Source organism: Rhipicephalus microplus, chromosome 3 (assembly GCF_043290135.1).
Source record: "Rhipicephalus microplus isolate Deutch F79 chromosome 3, USDA_Rmic, whole genome shotgun sequence".
Classification (NCBI taxonomy): Eukaryota; Metazoa; Arthropoda; class Arachnida; order Ixodida; family Ixodidae; genus Rhipicephalus; species Rhipicephalus microplus.
In genome coordinates, this window is record NC_134702.1 from 108,481,913 (window position 1) to 108,499,332 (window position 17,420).

The following is a 17,420-nucleotide window of genomic DNA, read 5'->3' on the forward strand; positions in this document are numbered from 1 at the left end:
TGCGTGCCCGGCTAGCTCAGTCGGAAGAGCATGAGACTCTTTATCTCAGGGTCGGGAATTTGAGCCCCACCTTTGGCGCTGTTTTTTCCCGAGTCCTCCCATGTTACTTAATAAAAGTTTATCCAATCAATAAAAGTTTATCCAATCCAATCCAATCATATCCCATGTTACATCGCGCGTCGAAGTATACATCTGTTTCTTCCTAGCCAACCTCGTTTTTTTTTCTTTTGGTGAACTAAGCTGATCATGTACACACGAGATGTTGTACGCAAACTCAGATCCTACGAGCACGGCTAGCTCAGACGGTAGAGCATCAGACCCTTAATCTCATGGTCGTGGGTTTGAGACCAACGCTGGGCGCTGTTTTTTCCCGAGTCCTCCCATGTCACATCACGCGTCGAAGTATACATCTGTTTCTTCCCAGCCATCCTGGTTTTTTTCTCGTTTTTTTTGGAGAACTATGCTGATGTTGTACACACGAGATGTGTGCGAAGTCAGTTCCTTCGTCTGCGGCTAGCTCAGTCAGTAGAGCATGAGACCCTAAACCTCAGGGTCGTGGGTTCGAGCCCAACGTGGGGCGCTGTTTTTTTCCCGAGTCCTCGCATGTTACATCGCACGTCGAAGTATACATCTGTTTCTTCGCAGCCATCCGTGTTTTTTTTTGGAGAATTATGCTAATCCTGTACACACGAGATGTTGTGTGCCAAGTCAGTTCCTGCGTGCACGGCTAGCTCAGTCGGTAGAGCATGAGACTCTCTATATCAGGGTTGTGGGTTCGAGCCCCACGTGGGGCGCTGTTTTTTTTCCGAGTCCTCGCATATTACATCGGGCATCGAAGTGTACATCTGTTTTTTCTCAGCCACCCTCGTTTTTTTTGGTGATTTATGCGGGTCTTGTAAACACGAGTGTTTGTGTGCCAAGTCAGATCCTGCTGGGCTAGCTCAGTCGGTAGAGCGTGCAACTCTTAATCTCATGGTCGTGGGGTCGAGTCCCATGTCGGGGGCTGTTTTTCCCGACTCCTCTAATGTCACATCGCGCGTCAGTTCCTGCGTGCCCGGCTAGCTCAGCCGGTAGAGCATGAGACTCTTAATCTCAGGGTCATGGGTTCAAGGCCCACGTTGGGCGCTGTTTTTTTCCCGAGTCCTCCCAAGTTACTTCGCGCGTCTATGTCTACATCTGTTGCTTTCAAGTCATGCTCGTTTTTTTTTCTTTTGGTGAACTATGCTGATCTTGTACACACGAGATGTTGAGTGCCAGTTGAGCTCCTGCGTGCCCTGCTAGCTCAATCCTTAGAGCATGAGACTCCTAATGTTAGGGTGGTGGGTTCGAGCCCAACGTTGGGCGCTGTTTTTTTCCCGAGTCCTCCCATGTTACATCGCGCGTCGAAATATACATCTGTTTCTTCGTAGCCATCCTTGTTTTTTTTCTTTTAGAGAACTATGCTGAGCTTGTAAACACGAGATGTTGTGTGCCAAGTCAGTTCCTGCGTGCCCGAATGGCTCAGTCAGTAGAGCAAGAGATTCTTAATTTAAAGGTCGTTGAATGGAGCTCCATGTTGGACGCTGTTTTTTTCCCGAGTCCTCCCTTGTTACATCGGGCGTCGAGGTATACATCGTTTCTTCCCAGCCATCCTCGTTTTGTTTTATTTTGGTGAACTATGCTGAGCTTGTACACACGAGATGTTGTGTGCCAAGTCAGTTCCTGCGTGCCCAGCTAGCTCACTCGGTAGAGCATGATACTCTTTATATCAGGGTTGTGGGTTCGAGCCCCATGTTGGACGCTGTTTCTTTCCCGAGTCCTCCCATGTTACAGCGCGCGTCGAGGTATACATCTGTTTCTTCCCAGCCATCCTCGTTTTTTTTATTTTGGTGAACTATGCTGAGCTTGTACTCACGAGACGTAGTATGCCAAGTCAATTCCTGCATGCCCGGCTAGCTGAGTCGGTAAAGCGTGAGACTCTTCATGTCAAGGTCGTGGGTTCGAGCCCCACCTTGGGCGCTGTTTTTTTTCCCGAGTCCTCCCATGTTACATTGCAGGTCGAAGTATTCATCTGTTTCTTCCAAGCCATCCTCGTTTTTTTTCTTTTGGTGAACTAAGCTGATATTGTACACACGAGATGTTGTGTGCCAGGTCAGTTCCTGCGTGCCCGGCTAGCTCAGTCGGTAGAGCAAAAGACTTTTATTTTAAAGGTCGTGGGTTCGAGCCCCATGTTGGACGCTGTTTCTTTCCCGAGTTCTCCCATGTTACAGCGCTCGTCGAGGTATACATCTGTTTCTTCCCAGCCATCCTCATTTTTTTTTATTTTGGTGAACTATGCTGATCTTGTACTCACGAGATGTAGTATGCCAAGTCAATTCCTGCATGCCCGGCTAGCTGAGTTGGTAAAGCATGAGACTCTTCATCTCAGGGTCGTGGGTTCGAGCCCCACCTTGGGCACTGTTTTTTCCCGAGTCCTCCCATGTTACATTGCGCGTCGAAGTATTCATCTGTTTCTTCCCAGCCATCCTCGTTTTTTTTTCTTTTGGTTAACTAAGCTGATGTTGTACACACGAGATGTTGTGTGCCGATTCAGATCCTGCGTGCCCGGCTAGCTCAGCCGGTAGAGCATCAGACCCTCAATCTGATGGTCGTGGGTTTCAGACCAACATTGTGCGCTGTGTTTTCCGGAGTCCTCCCATGTCACATCACGCGTCGAAGTCTACTTCTGTTTCTTCCAAGCAATTACCGTTTTTTTTTCTTTTAGTAAACTATGCTGATCTTGTACACACGAGATGTGTGCCAATGCAGTTCCTGCGTGCCCGGCAAGCTCAATCGGTAGAGCCTGATACCCTGAATCTTACGGTGGTGGGTTCGAGCCCCACGTTGGGCGCTGTTTTTTTTTCCCGAGTCCTCGTATATTACTACGCGTGTCGAAGTAAACATCTGTTTCTTCCCAGCCATCCTCATTTTTTTTCTTTTGGAGAACTATGCTGATCTTGTACACACGAGATGTTGTGTGCCAAGTGAATTATTGTGTGCCCGGCTTACTCAGTCGGTAGAGCATGGGACCCTTATTCACAGGGTCGTGGGTTTGAGCCCCACGTAGGGCGCTGTTTTCTTCCCAAGTCATTCAATGTTACACCACGCATCGAAGTATTCATCGGTTTCTTCGCAGCCATTCTCGTTTTTTTTTTCTTTTGGAGAACTATGCTGATCTTGTACACAAGAGATGTTGTGTGCCAAGTCAGTTCCTGCGTGCCCGGCTAGCTCAGTCGGAAGAGCATGAGACTCTTTATCTCAGGGTCGGGAATTTGAGCCCCACCTTGGGCGCTGTTTTTTTCTCGAGTCCTCCCATGTTACATCGCGCGTTCAAGTATACATCTGTCTCTTCCCAGCCAACCTCGTTTTTTTTTTCTTTTGGTGAACTAAGCTGATCATGTACACACGAGATGTTGTACGCAAAGTCAGATCCTACGAGCTCGGCTAGCTCAGCCGGTAGAGCATCAGACCCTTAATCTCATGGTCGTGGGATCGAGCCCCACGTTGGGCGCTGTTTTTTTCCCGAGTCCTCGCATGTTACATCGCGCGTCGAAGTATACATCAGTTTCTTCCCAGCCATCCTCGTTTTTTTTTTCTTTTGGAGAACTATGCTGATCTTGTACACACGAGATGTTGTGTGCCAAGTCAGTTCCTGCGTGCCCGGCTAGCTCAGTCGGAAGAGCATGAGACTCTTTATCTCAGGGTCGGGAATTTGAGCCCCACCTTTGGCGCTGTTTTTTCCCGAGTCCTCCCATGTTACTTAATAAAAGTTTATCCAATCAATAAAAGTTTATCCAATCCAATCATATCCCATGTTACATCGCGCGTCGAAGTATACATCTGTTTCTTCCTAGCCAACCTCGTTTTTTTTTCTTTTGGTGAACTAAGCTGATCATCTACACACGAGATGTTGTACGCAAACTCAGATCCTACGAGCACGGCTAGCTCAGCCGGTAGAGCATCAGACCCTTAATCTCATGGTCGTGGGTTTGAGACCAACGTTGGGCGCTGTTTTTTCCCGAGTCCTCCCATGTCACATCACGCGTCGAAGTATACATCTGTTTCTTCCCAGCCATCCTGGTTTTTTTCTCGTTTTTTTTTTTTTGGAGAACTATGCTGATGTTGTACACACGAGATGTTGTGTGCGAAGTCAGTTCCTTCGTCTGCGGCTAGCTCAGTCAGTAGAGCATGAGACCCTAAACCTCAGGGTCGTGGGTTCGAGCCCAACGTGGGGCGCTGTTTTTTTCCCGAGTCCTCGCATGTTACATCGCGCGTCGAAGTATACATCTGTTTCTTCGTAGCCATCCTCGTTTTTTTTCCTTTTGGTGAACTATGCTGATCTTGTACGCACGAGATGTGGTTCAAGTCAGTTCCTGCGTGAGCGGCTAGCTCAGTCGGTCGAGCATGAGACTCCTATTGTTAGGGTCGTGAGTTCGAGCCCCGAGTTGGGCGCTGTTTTTTCCCGAATCCCTGCATGTTACATCGCGCGTCGAAGTATACATCTGTTTCTTTCCAGCCATCCTCGTTTTTTTGTAGAACTATGCTGATCTTGTACACACGAGATGTTGTGGGCCAAGTCAATTACTGTGTGCCCGGCTAGCTCAGTCGGTTGAGCATGAGATCCTTATTTTCAGGGTCGTGGGATCGTGCCCCACGTTGGGCGCTGTTTTTTTCCCGAGACCTCGCATATTACATCCCGCGTCGAAGTATACATCTGTTTCTTCCCAGCCATCCTCGTTTTTTTTTTCTTTTGGAGAACTATGCTGACCTTGTACACACGAGATGTTGTGTGCCAAGTCAATTACTGTGTGCCCGACCCGCTCAGGCGGTAGAGCATGAGACCCTTATTCTCAGGGTCCTGGGTTCGAGCCCCAAGTGGCGCGCTGTTTTTTTCGCGAGTCCTCCCATGTTACATCGCGCGTCGAAGTATACATCTCTTTCTTCGCAGCCGTCCTCGTTTTTTTTGGGGGGGACTATGCTGACTTGTAAACACGAGATGCTGTGGGCAAAGTCATATCCTGCGTGCCGGGCTAGCTCAGTCGGTAGAGCGTGCGACTCTTAATCTCAGGGTCGTGGGGTGGAATCCCACGTCGGGCGCTGTTTTTTCCTGAGTCCTCTAATGTCACATCACGCGCCGAAGTCTACTTTTGTTTCTTCCCAGCCATCCTCGTTTTTTTTCTTTAAGTAAACTATGCTGATCTTGTACGCACGAGATGTTGTGTGCCAAGTGAGTTCCTGCGTGCCCGGCTAGCTCAGTCGGTAGAGCATGAGTCTCTTAATGTAAGGGTCGTGAGTTCGAGCCCCACGTTGGGCGCTGTTTTTCTCCGAATCCCCGCATGTTACATTGCGCGTCGATGTATACATCCGTTTCTTCCCAGCCATCCTCGTTTTTTCTTCTTTTGGAGAACTATGCTGATCTTGTACACCCGAGATATTGTGTGCCAAGTCAATTACTGTCTGCCCGACTAGCTCAGTCGGTAGAGCATGAGACCCTTATTCTCAGGGTCGTGGGTTCGAGCCCCACGTTGGGCGCTGTTTTTTTCCCGAGTCCTCCCATGTTACATCGCACGTCGAAGTATACATCTGTTTCTTCGCAGCCATCCTTGTTTTTTTGGAGAATTATGCTAATCCTGTACACACGAGATGTTGTGTGCCAAGTCAGTTCCTGCGTGCCCGGCTAGCTCAGTCGGTAGAGCATGAGACTCTCTATATCAGGATTGTGGGTGCGAGCCCCACGTGGGGCGCTGTTTTTTTTTTCCGAGTCCTCGCATATTACATCGGGCATGGAAGTGTACATCTGTTTCTTCTCAGCCACCATCGTTTTTTTTGGTGATTTATGCGGATCTTGTAAACACGAGTGTTTGTGTGCCAAGTCAGATCCGGCCGGGCTAGCTCAGTCGGTAGAGCGTGCAACTCTTAATCTCAGGGTCGTGGGGTCGAGTCCCATGTCGGGTGCTGTTTTTCCCGACTCCTCTAATGTCACATCACGCGTCGAAGTCTACTTCTGTTTCTTCACAGCCATCCTCGTTTTTTTTTTCTTTTAGTAAACTATGCTGATCTTGTACATACGAGATGTGTGCCAAGTCAGTTCCTGCGTGCCCGGCTAGCTCAGCCGGTAGAGCATGAGACTCTTAATCTCAGGGTCATGGGTTCAAGCCCCACGTTGGGCGCTGTTTTTTTCCCGAGTCCTCCCAAGTTACTTCGCGCGTCTATGTCTACATCTGTTGCTTTCAAGTCATGCTCGTTTTTTTTTCTTTTGGTGAACTATGCTGATCTTGTACACACGAGATGTTGAGTGCCAGTTGAGCTCCTGCATGCCCGGCTAGCTCAATCCTTAGAGCATGAGACTCCTAATGTTAGGGTGGTGGGTTCGAGCCCAACGTTGGGCGCTGTTTTTTTCCCGAGTCCTCCCATGTTACATCGCGCGTCGAAATATACATCTGTTTCTTCGCAGCCATCCTTGTTTTTTTTTCTTTTAGAGAACTATGCTGAGCATGTAAACACGAGATGTTGTGTGCCAAGTCAGTTCCTGCGTGCCCGAATGGCTCAGTCGGTAGAGCAAGAGATTCTTAATTTAAAGGTCGTTGATTGGAGCTCCATGTTGGACGCTGTTTCTTTCCCGAGTCCTCCCTTGTTACATCGGGCATCGAGGTATACATCGTTTCTTCCCAGCCATCCTCGTTTTTTTTATTTTGGTGAACTATGCTGAGCTTGTACACACGAGATGTTGTGTGCCAAGTAAGTTCCTGCGTGCCCAGCTAGCTCACTTTGTAGAGCATGATACTCTTTATATCAGGGTTGTGGGTTCGAGCCCCATGTTGGACGCAGTTTCTTTCCCGAGTGCTCCCATGTTACAGCGCGCGTCGAGGTATACATCTGTTTCTTCCCAGCCATCCTCGTTTTTTTATTTTGGTGAACTATGCTGAGCTTGTACTCACGAGACGTAGTATGCCAAGTCAATTCCTGCATGCCCGGCTAGCTGAGTCGGTAAAGCATGAGACTCTTCATGTCAAGGTCGTGGGTTCGAGCCCCACCTTGGGCGCTGTTTTTTTTCCCGAGTCCTCCCATGTTACATTGCACGTCGAAGTATTCATCTGTTTCTTCCAAGCCATCCTCGTTTTTTTTTTCTTTTGGTGAACTAAGCGGATCTTGTACACACGAGATGTTGTGTGCCAAGTCAGTTCCTGCGTGCCCGGCTAGCTCAGTTGGAAGAGCATGAGACTCTTTATCTCAGGGTCGGGAATTTGAGCCCCACCTTTGGCGCTGTTTTTTCCCGAGTCCTCCCATGTTACACAATAAAAGTTTATCCAATCAATAAAAGTTTATCCAATCCAATCCAATCATATCCCATGTTACATCGCGCGTCGAAGTATACATCTGTTTCTTCCTAGACAACCTCGTTTTTTTTCTTTTGGTGAACTAAGCTGATCATGTACACACGAGATGTTGTACGCAAAGTCAGATCCTACGAGCCCGGCTAGCTCAGCCCGTAGAGCATCAGACCCTTATTCTCATGGTCGTGGGATCGAGCCCCACGTTGGGCGCTGTTTTTTTCCCGAGTTCTCGCATGTTACATCGCACGTCGAGTATACATCTGTTTCTTCCCAGCCATCCTCGTTTTTTTTTTCTTTTGGAGAACTATGCTGATCTTGTACACACGAGATGTTGTGTGCCAAGTCAGTTCCTGCGTGCCCGGCTAGCTCAGTCGGAAGAGCATGAGACTCTTTATCTCAGGGTCGGGAATTTGAGCCCCACCTTTGGCGCTGTTTTTTCCCGAGTCCTCCCATGTTACATAATAAAAGTTTATCCAATCAATAAAAGTTTATCCAATCCAATCCAATTATATCCCATGTTACATCGCGCGTCGAAGTATACATCTGTTTTTTCCTAGCCAACCTCGTTTTTTTTTCTTTTGGTGAACTAAGCTGATCATGTACACACGAGATGTTGTACGCAAACTCAGATCCTACGAGCACGGCTAGCTCAGCCGGTGGAGCATCAGACCGTTAATCTCATGGTCGTGGGTTTGAGACCAACGTTGGGCGCTGTTTTTTCCCGAGTCCTCCCATGTCACATCGCGCGTCGAAGTATACATCTGTTTCTTCCCAGCCATCCTGGTTTTTTCTCGTTTTTTTCGGAGAACTATGCTGATGTTGTACACACGAGATGTTGTTTGCGAAGTCAGTTCCTTCGTCTGCGGCTAGCTCAGTCAGTAGAGCATGAGACCCTAAACCTCAGGGTCGTGGGTTCGAGCCCAACGTGGGGCGCTGTTTTTTTCCCGAGTCCTCGCATGTTACATCGCGCGTCGAAGTATACATCTGTTTCTTCGTAGCCATCCTCGTTTTTTTTTCCTTTTGGTGAACTATGCTGATCTTGTACGCATGAGATGTGGGCCAAGTCAGTTCCTGCGTGCCCGGCTAGCTCAGTCGGTCGAGCATGAGACTCCTATTGTTAGGGTCGTGAGTTCGAGCCCCGAGTTGGGCGCTGTTTTTTCCCGAATCCCTGCATGTTACATCGCGCGTCGAAGTATACAACTGTTTCTTTCCAGCCATCGTCTTTTTTTTTGGAGAACTATGCTGACCTTGTACACACGAGATGTTGTGTGCCAAGTCAATTACTGTGTGCCCGACCCGCTCAGGCGGTAGAGCATGAGACCCTTATTCTCAGGGTCCTGGGTTCGAGCCCCAAGTGGGGCGCTGTTTTTTTTTCGCAAGTCCTCCCATGTTACATCGCGCGTCGAAGTATACATCTCTTTCTTCGCAGCCGTCCTCGTTTTTTTTTGGGGGGGGGGGGGAACTGTGCTGATTTGTAAACACGAGATGCTGTGGGCTAAGTCATATCCTGCGTGCCGGGCTAGCTCAGTCGGTAGAGCATGCGACTCTTAATCTCAGGGTCGTGGGGTCGAATCCCACGTCGGGCGCTGTTTTTTCCCGAGTCCTCTAATGTCACATCACGCGCCGAAGTCTACTTTTGTTTCTTCCCAGCCATCCTCGTTTTTTTTTTCTTTAAGTAAACTATGCTGATCTTGTACGCACGAGATGTTGTGTGCCAAGTGAGTTCCTGCGTGCCCGGCTAGCTCAGTCGGTAGAGCATGAGTCTCTTAATGTAAGGGTCGTGAGTTCGAGCCCCACGTTGGGCGCTGTTTTTCTCCGAATCCCCGCATGTTACATCGCGCGTCGAAGTATACATCTGTTGCTTTCAAGTCATGCTCGTTTTTTTTTCTTTTGGTGAACTATGCTGATCTTGTACACACGAGATGTTGAGTGCCAGTTGAGCTCCTGCGTGCCCGGCTAGCTCAATCCTTAGAGCATGAGACTCCTAATGTCAGGGTGGTGGGTTCGAGCCCAACGTTGGGGCTGTTTTTTTCCCGAGTCCTCCCATGTTACATCGCCCGTCGAAATATACATCTGTTTCTTCGCAGCCATCCGTGTTTTTTTTTCTTTTAGAGAACTATGCTGAGCATGTAAACACGAGATGTTGTGTGCCAAGTCAGTTCCTGCGTGCCCGAATGGCTCAGTCGGTAGAGCAAGAGATTCTTAATTTAAAGGTCGTTGATTGGAGCTCCATGTTGGACGCTGTTTCTTTCCCGAGTCCTCCCTTGTTACATCGGGCGTCGAGGTATACATCGTTTCTTCCCAGCCATCCTCGTTTTTTTTATTTTGGTGAACTATGCTGAGCTTGTACACATGAGATGTTGTGTGCCAAGTCAGTTCCTGCGTGCCCAGCTAGCTCACTTTGTAGAGCATGATACTCTTTATATCATGGTTGTGGGTTCGAGCCCCATGTTGGACGCAGTTTCTTTCCCGAGTCCTCCCATATTACAGCGCGCGTCGAGGTATACATCTGTTTCTTCCCAGCCATCCTCGTTTTTTTTATTTTGGTGAACTATGCTGAGCTTGTACTCACGAGACGTAGTATGCCAAGTCAATTCCTGCATGCCCGGCTAGCTGAGTCGGTAAAGCATGAGACTCTTCATGTCAAGGTCGTGGGTTCGAGCCCCACCTTGGGCGCTGTTTTTTTCCCGAGTCCTCCCATGTTACATTGCACGTCGAAGTATTCATGTGTTTCTTCCAAGCCATCCTCGTTTTTTTTTCTTTTGGTGAACTAAGCGGATCTTGTACACACGAGATGTTGTGTGCCAGGTCAGTTCCTGCGTGCCCGGCTAGCTCAGTCGGTAGAGCAAAAGACTTTTATTTTAAAGGTCGTGGGTTCGAGCCCCATGTTGGACGCTGTTTCTTTCCCGAGTTCTCCCATGTTACAGCGCTCGTCGAGGTATACATCTGTTTCTTCCCAGCCATCCTCATTTTTTTTTTCTTTTAGTAAACTATGCTGATCTTGCACATACGAGATGTTGTGTGCCAAGTCAATTCCTGCATGCCCGGCTAGCTCCGTCGGTAGAGCATGAGACTCTTCATCTCAGGGTCGTGTGTTTGAGCCCCACGTTGGGCGCTGTTTTTTTTCCCGAGTCCTCGCATGTTGCATCGCGCGTCGAAGTGTACAACTGTTTCTTCCCAGCCATCCTCGTTTTTTTTTTCTTTTGGAGAACTATGCTGACCTTGTACACACGAGATGTTGTGTGCCAAGTCAATTACTGTGTGCCCGACCCGCTCAGGCGGTAGAGCATGAGACCCTTATTCTCAGGGTCCTGGGTTCGAGCCCCAAGTGGGGCGCTGTTTTTTTTCGCAAGTCCTCCCATGTTACATCGCGCGTCGAAGTATACATCTCTTTCTTCGCAGCCGTCCTCGTTTTTTTTGGGGGGGGGGGAACTATGCTGATTTGTAAACACGAGATGCTGTGGGCAAAGTCATATCCTGCGTGCCGGGCTAGCTCAGTCGGTAGAGCGTGCGACTCTTAATCTCAGGGTCGTGGGGTCGAATCCCACGTCAGGCGCTGTTTTTTCCCGAGTCCTCTAATGTCACATCACGCGCCGAAGTCTACTTTTGTTTCTTCCCAGCCATCCTCGTTTTTTTTTCTTTAAGTAAACTATGCTGATCTTGTACGCACGAGATGTTGTGTGTCGAGTGAGTTCCTGCGTGCCCGGCTAGCTCAGTCGGTAGAGCATGAGTCTCTTAATGTAAGGGTCGTGAGTTCGAGCCCCACATTGGGCGCTGTTTTTCTCCGAATCCCCGCATGTTACATCGCGCGTCGAAGTATACATCTGTTGCTTTCAAGTCATGCTCGTTTTTTTTTCTTTTGGTGAACTATGCTGATCTTGTACACACGAGATGTTGAGTGCCAGTTGAGCTCCTGCGTGCCCGGCTAGCTCAATCCTTAGAGCATGAGACTCCTAATGTCAGGGTGGTGGGTTCGAGCCCAACGTTGGGGCTGTTTTTTTCCCGAGTCCTCCCATGTTACATCGCGCGTCGAAATATACATCTGTTTCTTCGCAGCCATCCGTGTTTTTTTTTCTTTTAGAGAACTATGCTGAGCATGTAAACACGAGATGTTGTGTGCCAAGTCAGTTCCTGTGTGCCCGAATGGCTCAGTCGGTAGAGCAAGAGATTCTTAATTTAAAGGTCGTTGATTGGAGCTCCATGTTGGACGCTGTTTCTTTCCCGAGTCCTCCCTTGTTACATCGGGCGTCGAGGTATACATCGTTTCTTCCCAGCCATCCTCGTTTTTTTTATTTTGGTGAACTATGCTGAGCTTGTACACACGAGATGTTGTGTGCCAAGTCAGTTCCTGCGTGCCCAGCTAGCTCACTTTGTAGAGCATGATACTCTTTATATCAGGGTTGTGGGTTCGAGCCCCATGTTGGACGCAGTTTCTTTCCCGAGTCCTCCCATATTACAGCGCGCGTCGAGGTATACATCTGTTTCTTCCCAGCCATCCTCGTTTTTTTTATTTTGGTGAACTATGCTGAGCTTGTACTCACGAGACGTAGTATGCCAAGTCAATTCCTGCATGCCCGGCTAGCTGAGTCGGTAGAGCATGAGACTCTTCATGTCAAGGTCGTGGGTTCGAGCCCCACCTTGGGCGCTGTTTTTTTCCCGAGTCCTCCCATGTTACATTGCACGTCGAAGTATTCATGTGTTTCTTCCAAGCCATCCTCGTTTTTTTTTCTTTTGGTGAACTAAGCGGATCTTGTACACACGAGATGTTGTGTGCCAGGTCAGTTCCTGCGTGCCCGGCTACCTCAGTCGGTAGAGCAAAAGACTTTTATTTTAAAGGTCGTGGGTTCGAGCCCCATGTTGGACGCTGTTTCTTTCCCGAGTTCTCCCATGTTACAGCGCTCGTCGAGGTATACATCTGTTTCTTCCCAGCCATCCTCATTTTTTTTTCTTTTAGTAAACTATGCTGATCTTGCACATACGAGATGTTGTGTGCCAGGTCAGTTCCTGCGTGCCCGGCTAGCTCAGTCGGTAGAGCAAAAGACTTTTATTTTAAAGGTCGTGGGTTCGAGCCCCACGTTGGACGCTGTTTCTTTCCCGAGTTCTCCCATGTTACAGCGCTCGTCGAGGTATACATCTGTTTCTTCCCAGCCATCCTCATTTTTTTTCTTTTAGTAAACTATGCTGATCTTGTACTTACGAGATGTTGTGTGCCAAGTCAATTCCTGCATGCCCGGCTAGCTCCGTCGGTAGAGCATGAGACTCTTCATCTCAGGGTCGTGTGTTTGAGCCCCACGTTGGGCGCTGTTTTTTTCCCGAGTCCTCGCATGTTACATCGCGCGTCGAAGTGTACAACTGTTTCTTCCCAGCAATCCTCGTTTTTTTTCTTTTGGAAAACTATGCTGATGTTGTACACACGAGCTGTTGAGTGCGAAGTCAGTTCCTGCGCACGCGGCTAGCTCAGTCGGTAGAGCATGAGACCCTAAATCTCAGGGTCGTGGGTTCGAGCCCCACGTTGGGCGCTGTATTTTCAGGAGTCCTCCCATGTTACATCGCGCGTCGAAGTATACATCTGTGTCTTCCCAGCCATCCTCGTTTTTTTTTCTTTTGGTGAACAAAGCTGATCTTGTACACACGAGATGTTGTACGCAAAGTCAGATCCTGCGTGCCCGGCTAGCTCAGCCGGTAGAGCATTAGAACCTAATCTCATGGTCGTGGGACCGAGCCCCACGTTGGGCGCTGTTTTTTTCCCGAGTCCTCGCATGTTACATCGCGCGTCGAAGTCTACATCTGTTTCTTTCGAGCCATGCTTGTTTTTTTTTGGTGAACTATGCTGATCTTGTACACACGAGATGTTGAGTGCCAAGTCAGCTCCTGCGTGCCAGGCTAGCTCAGTCGGTAGAGCATTAGATCCTTAATCTCAGGGTCTTGGGTTCGAGCCCCACGTTGGCGCTGTTTTTTTTCCAAGTCCTCGCATATTACATCGCGCTTCGATGTATACACCTGTTTCTTTCCAGCCATCCTCGTTTTTTTTCTTTGGGGAACTATGCTGATCTTGTACACAGGAGAAGTTGTGTGCCAAGTCAGTGCCTGCGTGCAGGCTAGCTGAGTCGGTAGAGCATGAGACTCTTATTGTTAGGATTGTGGGTTTGAGCCCCACGTTGGGCGCTGTTTTTTTTCCCGAGTCCTCGCATGTTACATCGCGCGTCGAAGTATACATCTGTTTCTTCCCAGTCATCCTCGTTTTTTTTTTCATTTGGAGAACTATGCTGATGTTACACGCACGAGATGGTGTGTGCGAAGTCAGTTCTTCCGTGCCCGGCTAGCTGAGTCGGTAGAGCATGAGACCCTAAATCTCAGAGTCGTGAGTTCGAGCCCCAAGTGGGGTGCTGTTCTTTTTTCCGAGTCCTCGCATGTTACATCGCGCGTTGAAGTATACATCTGTTTCTTCGTAGCCATCCTCGTTTTTTTCCTTTTGGTGAACTCTGCTGATCATGTACGCACGAGATGTTGTGTGCCAAGTCTGTCCCTGCGTTCCCGGCTAGCTCAGTCGGTAGAGCATGCGACTCTTGATCTCAGGCTTGTGGGATCGAGCTCCACGTAGGGCACTGTTTTTTTCCGGAGTCCTCGCATGTTACATAGCGCGTCGAAGTATACATCTGTTTCTTTCCAGCCATCCTCGTTTTTTTTTTCTTTTGGAGAACTATGCTGATCTTGTGCACACGAGATGTTGGTGCCAAGTCAATTACTGTGTGGCCGACTCGCTCAGGCGGTAGAGCATGAGACCGTTATTCTCAGGGTCATGGGTTCGAGCCCCACGTTGGGCGCTGTTTTTTTCCCGAGTCCTCCTATGTTACATCGCGCGTCGAAGTATACATTTCTTTCTTTGCAGCCATCCTCGTTTTTTTTTCTTTTGGAGAATTATGCTGATCTGTTACACACTAGATGATGAGTGCCAAGTCAGTTCCTGCGTGCCCGGCTGGCTAAGTCTGTAGAGCAAGAGACTCCTAATTTTAGGGTCGTGGGTTCGAGCATCATGTTGGGCGCTGCTTCTTTCCCGGGTCCTCCCATGTTACATCGCGCGTCGAGGTATACATCTGTTTCTTCGCAGCCATCCTCGTTTTTTTTTCTTTTGGTGAACTATGTTGATCTCTTACTCACGAGATGTTGTGTGCTAAGTCCATTCCCGCGTGCCGGCTAGCTCAGTCGGTCGAGCGTGAGACTCATTATCTCAGGGTCGGTGGTTCGAGCCCCACGTTGGGCGCGGTTCTTTTCCCGAGTCCTCGGTTATTACATCGCGCTTCGAAGAATACATATGTTTTTTCCCAGCCATCCTCGTTTTTTTTTCATTCGGTGAACTATGCTGATCTTGTACACACGAGATGTTGCGTGCCAATCAGTTCGTGCGTGCCCGGCTGGCTCAGTCGGTAGAGCATGAGACTCTTAATGCTAAGGTCGTTCGTTTGAGCCCCACATTGGGCGCTGTTTTTTCCCAAGTCCTTCCATGTTAGATCGCGCGTAGAAGTATACATTTGTTTCTTCCCAGCCATCCTCGTTCTTTTGTACCCACGAGAAGTCATGTGCCAAGTCAGTGCCTGCGTGTAGGCGAGCTGAGTCGGTAGAGCATAAGACTCTTATTGTTAGGATCGTGGGTACGAGCCCCACGTTGGGCGCTGTTTTTTGCGGAGTCCTCGCATGTTACATTGCGCGTCGAAGTATAGATCTGTTTCTTCCCAGCCATCCTCGTTTTCTTTTCATTTGGAGAACTATGGTGATGTTGTACACACGAGATGGTGTGTGCGAAGTCAGTTCCTGGGTGCCCGGCTAGCTCAGTCGGTAGAGCAAGAGAACCGAAATCTCAGGGTCGTGGGTTCGAGCCCAAAGTGGGGCGCTGTTTTTTTTCCCGAGTCCTCGTATGTTACATCGCGCGTCGAAGTATACATCTGTTTCTTCCCAGCCATCCTCGTTTTTTTCTCGTTTTTTTCTTTTGGAGAACTATGCTGATGTTGTAAACACGAGATGTTGTGTGCGAAGTCAGTTCCTTCGTCTGCGGCTAGCTCAGTCAGTAGAGCATGAGACACTAAACCTCAGGGTCGTTGGTTCTAGCCCCACGTGGGGCGCTGTTTTTTTCCCGAGTCCTCGCATGTTACATCGCGCGTCGAAGTATACATCTGTTTTTTCGTAGCCATCCTCGTTTTTTTTTCCTTTTGGTGAACTATGCTGATCTTGTACGCACGAGATGTGTGCCAAGTCAGTTCCTGCGTGCCCGGCTAGCTCAGTCGGTAGAGCATGAGACTCCTAACTTTAGGGTCGTGGGTTCGAGCACCATGTTGGGCGCTGTTTCTTTCCCGCGTCCTCCCATGTTACATCGCACGTCGAGGTATACATCTGTTTCTTCGCAGCCATTCTCGTTTTTTTTTTCTTTTGGTGAACTATGCTGATCTTGTACTCACGAGATGTTGTGTACCAAGTCAATATCTGCATGTCTGGCTAGCTCAGTTGGTAGAGAATGAGACTCTTTATCTCAGGGTCGTGGGTTGGAGCCCCACGTTGGGCGCTGTTTTTTTCCCGAGTCCTCGCTTATTACATCGCGCGTCGAAGTATACATCTGTTTCTTCCCAGCCATCCTCGTTTTTTTTTTCTTTTGGGGAACTATGCTGATTTGTAAACACGAGATGCCGTGTGCAAAGTCATATTTTGCGTGCCGGGCTAGCTCAGTCGGTAGAGCGTGCGACTCTTAATCTCAGGGTCGTGGGGTCGAATTCCACGTCGGGCTATGTTTTTTCCTGAGTCCTCGAATGTCACATCGCGCATCGAAGTCTGTTTCTGTTTCTACCAAGCCATCCTCTTTTTTTCTTTCAGTAAACTATGCTTATCTTGTACGCACGAGATGTTGTGTGCCAATTTAGTTCCTGCGTGCCCGGCTATCTCAGTCGGTAGAGCATGAGACCCTTATTCTCAGGGTCTTGGATTCGAGCCCCACTTTGGACGCTGTTTCTTTCCCAAGTCCTCCCATAGTACGTCGCGCGTTGAAGTATACATCTGTTTCTTCCCGGCCATTCTCGCTTTTTTTTTCTTTTCGTGTACTATACTGATATTGTACACACGAGATGGTGTGTGCGAATGCAGTTCCTGCGTGCCCGGCAAGCTCAGTCGGTAGAGCATGAGACACTAAACCTGAGGGTCGTGCGTTCGAGCCCAAAGTGGGGCGCTGTTTTTTTTCCCAAGTCCTCGTATATTACATTGCGCGTCGAAGTATACATCTGTTTCTTCCCAGTTAACCTCGTTTTTTTGGAGAACAGTGCTGATCTTGTACACACGAGATGTTGTGTGCCAAGTCAATTCCTGCATGCCCGGCTAGCTCCGTCGGTAGAGCATGAGACTCTTCATCTCAGGGTCGTGTGTTTGAGCCCCACGTTGGGCGCTGTTTTTTTTCCCGAGTCCTCGCATGTCACATCGCGCGTCGAAGTATACAACTGTTTCTTCCCAGCCATCCTCGTTTTTTTTCTTTTGGAGAACTATGCTGATGTACACACGAGCTGTTGAGTGCGAAGGCAGTTCCTGCGCGCGCGGCTAGCTCAGTCGGTAGATCATGAGACCCTAAATCTCAGGGTCGTGGGTTCGAGCCCCACGTTGGGCGCTGTTTTTTCTGGAGTCCTCCCTTGTTACATCGCGCGTCGAAGTATACATCTGTGTCTTCCCAGCCATCCTCGTTTTTTTTCTTTTGGTGAACAAAGCTGATCTTGTACACACGAGATGTTGTACGCAAAGTCAGATCCTGCGTGCCCGGCTAGCTCAGCCGGTAGAGCATTAGACCCTTAATCTCATGGTCGTGGGATCGAGCCCCACGTTGGGCGCTGTTTTTTCCCGAGTCCTCGCATGTTACATCGCGTGTCGAAGTATACATCTGTTTCTTCCCAGCCATCCTCGTTTCTTTTTTCTTTTAGAGAACTATGCTGATCTTGCACACACAAGATGTTGTGTGCCAAGCGAGTTCCTGCTTGCTCGGCTATCTCAGCAGGTAGAGCATTAGACTCTTAATCTCAGGGCGGTGGGTTCGAGCCCCTCGTT

At 48.9% G+C, this 17,420-nt stretch overlaps 27 non-coding genes across 27 annotated transcripts; all 27 read left to right on the top strand.

Annotated features, from left to right (window-relative positions):
* The first annotated feature begins 721 nt into the window (after nucleotides 1-721).
* Nucleotides 722-794, top strand: TRNAE-CUC (transfer RNA glutamic acid (anticodon CUC)). The gene has a single exon. It is a non-coding gene; the product is annotated as a tRNA-Glu (tRNA).
* A 258-nt stretch (nucleotides 795-1,052) lies between these two features.
* Nucleotides 1,053-1,125, top strand: TRNAK-CUU (transfer RNA lysine (anticodon CUU)). The gene has a single exon. It is a non-coding gene; the product is annotated as a tRNA-Lys (tRNA).
* An 800-nt stretch (nucleotides 1,126-1,925) lies between these two features.
* On the top strand, nucleotides 1,926-1,998 carry TRNAK-CUU (transfer RNA lysine (anticodon CUU)). The gene has a single exon. It is a non-coding gene; the product is annotated as a tRNA-Lys (tRNA).
* Nucleotides 1,999-2,144: 146 nt separating this feature from the next.
* On the top strand, nucleotides 2,145-2,217 carry TRNAK-UUU (transfer RNA lysine (anticodon UUU)). The gene has a single exon. It is a non-coding gene; the product is annotated as a tRNA-Lys (tRNA).
* Nucleotides 2,218-2,363: 146 nt separating this feature from the next.
* Nucleotides 2,364-2,436, top strand: TRNAK-CUU (transfer RNA lysine (anticodon CUU)). The gene has a single exon. It is a non-coding gene; the product is annotated as a tRNA-Lys (tRNA).
* Nucleotides 2,437-3,456: 1,020 nt separating this feature from the next.
* Nucleotides 3,457-3,529, top strand: TRNAK-CUU (transfer RNA lysine (anticodon CUU)). Its single transcript has one exon. It is a non-coding gene; the product is annotated as a tRNA-Lys (tRNA).
* Nucleotides 3,530-4,608: 1,079 nt separating this feature from the next.
* Nucleotides 4,609-4,681, top strand: TRNAK-CUU (transfer RNA lysine (anticodon CUU)). The gene has a single exon. It is a non-coding gene; the product is annotated as a tRNA-Lys (tRNA).
* Nucleotides 4,682-5,042: 361 nt separating this feature from the next.
* On the top strand, nucleotides 5,043-5,115 carry TRNAK-CUU (transfer RNA lysine (anticodon CUU)). The gene has a single exon. It is a non-coding gene; the product is annotated as a tRNA-Lys (tRNA).
* A 144-nt stretch (nucleotides 5,116-5,259) lies between these two features.
* Nucleotides 5,260-5,332, top strand: TRNAK-CUU (transfer RNA lysine (anticodon CUU)). The gene has a single exon. It is a non-coding gene; the product is annotated as a tRNA-Lys (tRNA).
* Nucleotides 5,333-5,477: 145 nt separating this feature from the next.
* Nucleotides 5,478-5,550, top strand: TRNAK-CUU (transfer RNA lysine (anticodon CUU)). The gene has a single exon. It is a non-coding gene; the product is annotated as a tRNA-Lys (tRNA).
* Nucleotides 5,551-6,115: 565 nt separating this feature from the next.
* TRNAK-CUU (transfer RNA lysine (anticodon CUU)) lies at nucleotides 6,116-6,188 on the top strand. The gene has a single exon. It is a non-coding gene; the product is annotated as a tRNA-Lys (tRNA).
* Nucleotides 6,189-6,987: 799 nt separating this feature from the next.
* On the top strand, nucleotides 6,988-7,060 carry TRNAK-CUU (transfer RNA lysine (anticodon CUU)). Its single transcript has one exon. It is a non-coding gene; the product is annotated as a tRNA-Lys (tRNA).
* Nucleotides 7,061-7,489: 429 nt separating this feature from the next.
* On the top strand, nucleotides 7,490-7,562 carry TRNAK-CUU (transfer RNA lysine (anticodon CUU)). Its single transcript has one exon. It is a non-coding gene; the product is annotated as a tRNA-Lys (tRNA).
* Nucleotides 7,563-8,865: 1,303 nt separating this feature from the next.
* TRNAK-CUU (transfer RNA lysine (anticodon CUU)) lies at nucleotides 8,866-8,938 on the top strand. The gene has a single exon. It is a non-coding gene; the product is annotated as a tRNA-Lys (tRNA).
* A 146-nt stretch (nucleotides 8,939-9,084) lies between these two features.
* TRNAK-CUU (transfer RNA lysine (anticodon CUU)) lies at nucleotides 9,085-9,157 on the top strand. Its single transcript has one exon. It is a non-coding gene; the product is annotated as a tRNA-Lys (tRNA).
* A 798-nt stretch (nucleotides 9,158-9,955) lies between these two features.
* TRNAK-CUU (transfer RNA lysine (anticodon CUU)) lies at nucleotides 9,956-10,028 on the top strand. Its single transcript has one exon. It is a non-coding gene; the product is annotated as a tRNA-Lys (tRNA).
* Nucleotides 10,029-10,174: 146 nt separating this feature from the next.
* On the top strand, nucleotides 10,175-10,247 carry TRNAK-UUU (transfer RNA lysine (anticodon UUU)). The gene has a single exon. It is a non-coding gene; the product is annotated as a tRNA-Lys (tRNA).
* A 147-nt stretch (nucleotides 10,248-10,394) lies between these two features.
* TRNAK-CUU (transfer RNA lysine (anticodon CUU)) lies at nucleotides 10,395-10,467 on the top strand. The gene has a single exon. It is a non-coding gene; the product is annotated as a tRNA-Lys (tRNA).
* A 368-nt stretch (nucleotides 10,468-10,835) lies between these two features.
* TRNAK-CUU (transfer RNA lysine (anticodon CUU)) lies at nucleotides 10,836-10,908 on the top strand. The gene has a single exon. It is a non-coding gene; the product is annotated as a tRNA-Lys (tRNA).
* A 1,016-nt stretch (nucleotides 10,909-11,924) lies between these two features.
* Nucleotides 11,925-11,997, top strand: TRNAK-CUU (transfer RNA lysine (anticodon CUU)). Its single transcript has one exon. It is a non-coding gene; the product is annotated as a tRNA-Lys (tRNA).
* A 365-nt stretch (nucleotides 11,998-12,362) lies between these two features.
* On the top strand, nucleotides 12,363-12,435 carry TRNAK-UUU (transfer RNA lysine (anticodon UUU)). Its single transcript has one exon. It is a non-coding gene; the product is annotated as a tRNA-Lys (tRNA).
* A 145-nt stretch (nucleotides 12,436-12,580) lies between these two features.
* Nucleotides 12,581-12,653, top strand: TRNAK-CUU (transfer RNA lysine (anticodon CUU)). Its single transcript has one exon. It is a non-coding gene; the product is annotated as a tRNA-Lys (tRNA).
* Nucleotides 12,654-15,613: 2,960 nt separating this feature from the next.
* TRNAR-CCU (transfer RNA arginine (anticodon CCU)) lies at nucleotides 15,614-15,686 on the top strand. Its single transcript has one exon. It is a non-coding gene; the product is annotated as a tRNA-Arg (tRNA).
* Nucleotides 15,687-15,833: 147 nt separating this feature from the next.
* TRNAK-CUU (transfer RNA lysine (anticodon CUU)) lies at nucleotides 15,834-15,906 on the top strand. The gene has a single exon. It is a non-coding gene; the product is annotated as a tRNA-Lys (tRNA).
* A 146-nt stretch (nucleotides 15,907-16,052) lies between these two features.
* Nucleotides 16,053-16,125, top strand: TRNAK-CUU (transfer RNA lysine (anticodon CUU)). The gene has a single exon. It is a non-coding gene; the product is annotated as a tRNA-Lys (tRNA).
* A 575-nt stretch (nucleotides 16,126-16,700) lies between these two features.
* TRNAK-CUU (transfer RNA lysine (anticodon CUU)) lies at nucleotides 16,701-16,773 on the top strand. The gene has a single exon. It is a non-coding gene; the product is annotated as a tRNA-Lys (tRNA).
* Nucleotides 16,774-17,133: 360 nt separating this feature from the next.
* Nucleotides 17,134-17,206, top strand: TRNAK-CUU (transfer RNA lysine (anticodon CUU)). Its single transcript has one exon. It is a non-coding gene; the product is annotated as a tRNA-Lys (tRNA).
* The last annotated feature ends 214 nt before the right edge of the window (nucleotides 17,207-17,420 follow it).